Raw genomic sequence first — 6,640 nt, 5'->3', positions numbered from 1 at the left:
GAATAGGAAAAAGACTATTAAGAAAAACTAATTATATGGTAATAATAATGACACCATATGTTAATCATGGGCCATTTAATTTTTCATATACTCAGTCTCTTCCATAAAATATATAAAAGTAAATTACATATATTCTAGAGGAAACATCTAGAAGTATGAGGATAAAACTGAGACTAAGGTGAATGTTTGGGAGAAATTTAGAGATCTGATACAGGATACTAAAATGTGAAGTGCTTGTAGAGATCACCTAAGCTTACCTTTCTTGGGTAATATGGAGTTTAGAAGAATAATTGATATGGTACATTACTACTTCCAGGCATGAAATGCAACTTCTTTATATAACTTGTGATTTATATTCACTATTGAGAAAATTTTACTCTCATCCCATATTAATAAATAATTTCTATTGTAGCTCTTGAAACTTTTGGTATGACAAAGAAACCTGTCACTTTTGTTCAGTACAATCTCGGACTTAGAAGTTGCTGAAAGGATGGATGCACAATCTAATCTTCAACCAATAGCTCAAGGAATCAATGCATACAGATAGGGTGGAACTAGACTACAAAAGACACGATGCTGATAAGGGATGGGAGATCAGTCAGGCTTTAAAGAATTAATTGATTTGAATGGATACACTAAAAGACAAAAACTGAAAACTTGGTGAAAGAATTATATTTTTGCATGCACTTTATGTGTCCTGTCACTGGCGTGTTCAAACTTAAAAGAAAATAAATTTATTAGTAAATACTGCTTTTTGCTTTAAGGAGTCATATGGATTAAGAAGTTATAGCAGTTATAAACTTAAAGTGACCTCTGAGTCACCAAAATACACTGTCTTAATGTTTCTGCTGCTGTGAAGAGATGCCAAATGATGTGACATCTCTTATAAAGGCAAACATTTAGTTGGAGTTGGCTTACAATTCAGGGGTTTAGCCATTTTCATCCTGGCAGGAGGTACGGTGACACACAGGCGGACCTGGTGATGGAGAAGGAATCAAGAGTTCTACATCTGGATCAGCATGTACCAGGAAGAGAGCCACACTGGGCCTGGTTTGAGTATCTGAAACCTTGAAGCCAACCCCCAGTGACAAATGTCCTCCAGTGTACCAGCCTAGGGAGGGGAACCTTCTTATTCAACTCACCGCATACATTCAATAAAAGATTCCAGACATGTGTCATTTCCTTGGAAGGGAAAAGAAATAAGGATAGCCACTAAAGTTAAGCTTTATTTATTTAGTCTATTTCTGTGGAGTAAGAATTGAACCTATGACCTCGCACATGCTGAACTGGTACTGGACCACTGAGGCATATTACCCAGCCTTTAAATATTGTTGATAATCAGTAGAAGTAATGCAAACCTCAAGAACAAGGAAAGTGTAATATAAATGCAGCATAAGGAAGCATAGAAAACTGAAATGTCTAAGTTTATACAGAATAAGAAACACATAAAATCAGGAAGAATATTGGTATGCTGGTTAATGGCATTTTTAGCTTAGTTTCAATTTTATGATTATAATATTAAAGTACTTTGGGTTCATTCATATAAACAGGTACACATATGAACATTTATTTTTAAATTTTTGTTATATCCTTTTAATCTGAGCCTTCCTTCACATAAAATTACTGTCACTTATGTTTTATTGGATACGTTTTTGGAAACCAAGCTTTCTTTGGTGAGGCAGTCTTTATTCCATACAAAGTAAATTAATTCTATTATTTTAAATAATAATTTATGCTGTCATTGATGACATGATACACATTACACCAAATTGTTAATAAAGACCCTGGTTGACTTGAACAGTGGCCATAGAAAGTAGGAAAGAATATTTTAGCTCTGGAGTTTCAAAATGAAGTCTTCACCTCAAACATTAAAAGTAAACCTATCATGGAGGTGCAAGCAAGACAAATTGTTTTCACTCTCAAAAGTTGTATTAGATAGAGTTGCTCCTCAAAATGTGTGTGTGTGTGTGTGTGTGTCTATGCTGTCCTAGAAGGTGCTTCAAAAAACAGAATGCCATTGGCAGGTAAACAGGCATTGCCAATGCACCCAGTTTTGAAAAAGAAATTTCAGTGATGGGCATTAATTCCTGACACTTTTATTTGTCATAAAATATAGTTGACATAAAGGAACTCTGTCAACTTTTAAAACAGGAAGGACAGAATGACACCAGAATGCTGTAAGAGTAGACTCCAATGCACCTAAAGTGATCAATTATTTTTTTCTTAACTGACAGGAAAAACAGAGCAACTCGGACTAAGAAAACAGCTATCAGTGACCAGTGCATACATATTTTAAATCCCCCTTTCCATTGCATGCAAGTGCAGTGTTACCCTGGTGGAAGCACTCTTGTGGATGAGACATTTTATTTTGGGCACATTATATTAACATGCAGTGCTGTTCCTGACAGATTGTTTTTCAGCACCTCTGAATGCAAATAGAATCTATCTGCAGTTTGCTTTTACATACTTCTTGCAAAGTCATTAAGCTTGAGTGGCGGTGGCCAGAGACACCTTTGCTTTGCAATGGATAGTCAATGAAACAATGAGGGTAGGTCATTTAATATAGTTGTAATCGATTACTGCTGTTGCCTTTCTGGCCAAGTTGTTGTGCAGGAACAGATTTTTAATTAAATAAATAGCTGGGTCGGCAGGCAGGTGCGCCTGGGCAAGCAACCTGCCCTGGGATGTGGTTTGCAGTGGTTGCTTGGCAACACAACATAGACAGTCTCTGAACAACAGCTGCACCCTCTGTTAGCAGCTAGCAGATGCTCACACCTCAGAGAATGGCGTCAGAAATAATGATTTGTGAATAATAACTCACAGAGCTCTCTAATAAATGGGGGAGGGGGAAACTTGAGTAATAGAGGTCAGAGATATTTTAGCCTGTTATGGGGCATGTGAATTTGTGTTCAGCAAAATAACTAGATGAAAAAGACAAAAAAAAAAAAAATTAGCACTCCTCTGCCTTACAAAAAGGAAGAGAGAAAATGAATATATAACCAATAAGCAAAAAGTGAAGATCCTTTTGTGTATATTACTTCATTTAATTCTTTCAATAAACATCAATGTTGTCTGTTAGTATAGCAAGCATGCTACTCGGTTTCAAGGAATTTAAATCATTTATAAATATAAAGTTCTATGATCAATTTAGTATGCAAATTTAAAACTGTGTGACAAATAGAAACCCAAGACAAAATGTTTTAACATATTATAAGATAAAATATGTGTAATGTAATCATTGTTACTACTAGTAACCGATAGCTATGTCAGTTTATAACTACATTCTCTGTGCAATGCCTACAGGATCATGCCAAACGTTGTCATCTGGCTTATTGAAACTAATTAAAAATAAGATAAAATATAAGACTGGAAGCTATGAATGTCTGTACTAATAAGAATGTGTAATTAAGTTGTGGTGAACCAGAACCCTCTACTATTTTATTCTGATCAGATTATGCCATGTCATGAACATATGGTTCCAACGTTCACGTCACTTTTGGTATAAAGTCAGCTAAATGAAATTATTAGAGAATCTACTATCTTTATTTTGGCAAAACAGAAAATGTGCTTTAATAAATCTAAAAATACAATATTATTTTCAGAAGTTTTATATTTCCAAGTCAATTGCATGGCCTAGTTTTTGCCCCTGTCTACCATCCCACACACAAATTGGCCTGAGAAACAAAGGATCGGACTGATAGACCCACACAGATGAATCTCTATGTACCTGCCTGTGAGGATCAGGTCAGATTTTCCTGTGTGTGTGACAACTAGATTGTGTGTCACAGTGTAGTATCTCTGCTACATAAACGTCACTACATTTTCTCCTTTTCATAACATTGTCCTATATTTTTTTTCAAATTTATGTTCAAATAAAACATATTTGCAAATATTATGTGTATGTATATTATACTATTTTCCTATGACTGTTTGAATAAAAACTTTATTTTCTCCTTTTAAATTCTTATAACCTTAAGTTAACTTAACACCATTTTGTAAGTATTTATGTTTTTGAGCACAGTTCATTTACTAGTTTTTACTTTGTGTGTTTATGTGTGTTCATGCATATTTGGGTGCATATGTTGAGAAATGTGGAAACCAGAAGTCAACATGGGTATTGTTCTTTGGAAACTTTCCACTTTATTTTTGTGAGACAGGGTGTTTCATTGGGACCCATGGCGCATTGATAAGGCTTGAATGGAAAGCCAGGAAGCCCTAACATAGCTTGCTCTCTACATGGGTTCAGGGGATTGTGCTTGCACAGCCAACACTTTACCAACTGCCTCTTTCCAATCCCAAGTGCAGCTCTTTAAAAAGAATACATATGGAAACTTTAGCAGCTGAATATATAGATGTAATTAATGTAGCATTGAGTTAGTTCCATGATAAATAGCTAAAGTTAGTTGATCACTGTTAAATCAACAACTAAATTGCACACAACCTGGTGTTTCTTTCATAATTGTCTCCAAGATGTGAGCGAATTCAATGGATCAGTAACACAAAGAATCCCATTCTCTCAAAAGAAGAATTTTCAAAGACATACTTTTTTGACTCATTTCTGTAGATGATTACCAGAGAAATTTCTCGGAGCCTGTAGAGTTCTGAGAGCCAAGAGGAGGTACAACCTTCTTCCCTGAGAGAGAGAAACTGGCTTTGTTGGTGCTTAGCCACAACTGTCATTGCTATTGATGACCACTGTACTTTAGGAAGGGGAGGGGAAAGGGAAAGGAGATGGTGGCATCTGGATGCCTTCTGCCCGGAGGAAAAAGAAGGAAGCTTTTCAAGAGTAAATAAACACTTTCCTGTTTGAAGAAGGCCAAGTGTATTGACTGGACAGTTTGTTGGATTTTAGGAGAAAACCATCCTCCACTAGTATCTATCCCAAGTACAGACTGAAATGCTTAGTAAAAATTTAATTATTTCACTTGCTTACTCTTTGGTGCTGTGCATGTATTGAGGGCAGGCTGGAAAAGTGTCCTCTCCAGGCATTAAAGGATGCATGTCCTGGGAAGTTCACCACACAGAGTTTCTACCATTAAAGCTGGCCACCCTGGCATATCCAGGTACATTTAATTTGTAATTATGATTAGTGTCCACATAGCCACTCTCCTCCAAGGAGACTCCTGTAAATCACTGATTTTTAAAGCAAAAAAAAAAAAAAAAAAAAAAAAAAAAAAAAGCAGACTATCATAAATAATTCTTTATGTAAAGTAGAAAAAAATCTACCCTGTAGTACTAAGTAGAAAAGTACAAATGTTGTCTCTGACTTGTGTCTGTCAACGTGTCCTAAAATCATGCAATAAGAAACTATGTCTCCTCTCTTGAATCATTATGAATAAATAGAACAATTTAATTAATAAAACACCACAGAAATGGATGTAGTCTATGAAATAACTTGCTGTTACCTTTTAAAAATTGACACAAAGTCATGATGGAAACGAAAGCCATAGAATAATTATAGTAGGATGCATGGGGCAATTCATCTTTGCATCCTGAACTGGTAAAAGGCCCTAAGTGGGAAAATCATTGAAACTTGAAAAGGGTTGTGCTCTCATAATACAGCATGCAGTCAATGTTAATCTCCTTGTTACCATCACTCTGTTGTAGTTACATAAATGTTAATACTTGGAATGTCTAGATGAGGGGTAAACAATAATTTTAGACTCTGACTTTTTATATCTGATAACATACAAATAAAAAATCAAATTATGATAATTATGACTTTATTATAGCTCATAAAGTAAATTTGGATACAAGTTAACAGCTTAAAAAGTTATGTAGTATGCTCTTATTAATAGACATCATTTCTTTGTGATGATGACTGATGTCATTAAAGACAAAGGAGAAAATACATAGAGTCTGATTTTTATTTAAAGTACAACAGAGAGTGTAACACGGCACAAGCAGAGTAAATGGGGGCAGACTGGAGACAGACTCGGATCGCCATATTTAGTGTGCCTATTGAGGGGAGAACCTTTGGACTTACGGGAGAACAGACTGTAATAAAAATGAGTCATCTGTCACTGTGTGCCAGCCAGTCAGAGCTTTGTGTGCAGTAAAGCCTCGGTAATAATGATTAGCTGCACGGAAGCCTGCTGAAGAGGTCAGCCTCTCTGAGGAGAGTCTGACAGATTTCATCTGTTTTTTCAGTAATCTGAGATTAGCTGTACACACAGCATGAATTCTAGGCAGATATATTTCTCACTTTATTGGTATATTTTCCACATTATCAATATTATTGGCATTTATAACCACATATGTGATTCTACTCCATGAGAGAATGTCAAGTCAGAAGAATGGGATTCCAGAAGGAAATGAATGGCTTACAGAGCATTCGGTGGAAATGCTAGAAATTTCTGAACAAAAAGACAAAGGAAAGTTGAGCATCTTTTTAGCCTTAGAGAAAGAGTAATTAAGTTGTCATTGCATAATAGAGAAACTGGTTCAAAGAAGGCATCTGATCCTTGAGTTTGCTCCCTGTAGTGCAAACCAGAAACTCATCAAAACCCACTGATTGGTGCCTCAGTTTGACAACATCACACAGCGACAGTAAACAATCCATCAAGGAACTCATTCAGGATTCAGCACAGTGTGGTCTGCTACTGGCCCTTGTTGTGTTGAATTATCCTTCTGGAAGCAA

The 6,640-nt window shown here is 35.8% G+C and overlaps 1 pseudogene; it reads left to right on the top strand.

Moving 5' to 3' along the window:
• Positions 1 to 4,534: 4,534 nt before the first annotated feature.
• Positions 4,535 to 4,736, top strand: LOC117721131 (small nucleolar RNA U3; annotated as a pseudogene).
• Positions 4,737 to 6,640: the final 1,904 nt, after the last annotated feature.

Source organism: Arvicanthis niloticus, chromosome 15 (genome assembly GCF_011762505.2).
Source record: "Arvicanthis niloticus isolate mArvNil1 chromosome 15, mArvNil1.pat.X, whole genome shotgun sequence".
Taxonomy (NCBI): Eukaryota; Metazoa; Chordata; class Mammalia; order Rodentia; family Muridae; genus Arvicanthis; species Arvicanthis niloticus.
The sequence above is the reverse complement of the archived record's forward strand: the minus strand, read 5'-3'. Positions and strand labels throughout refer to the sequence as shown.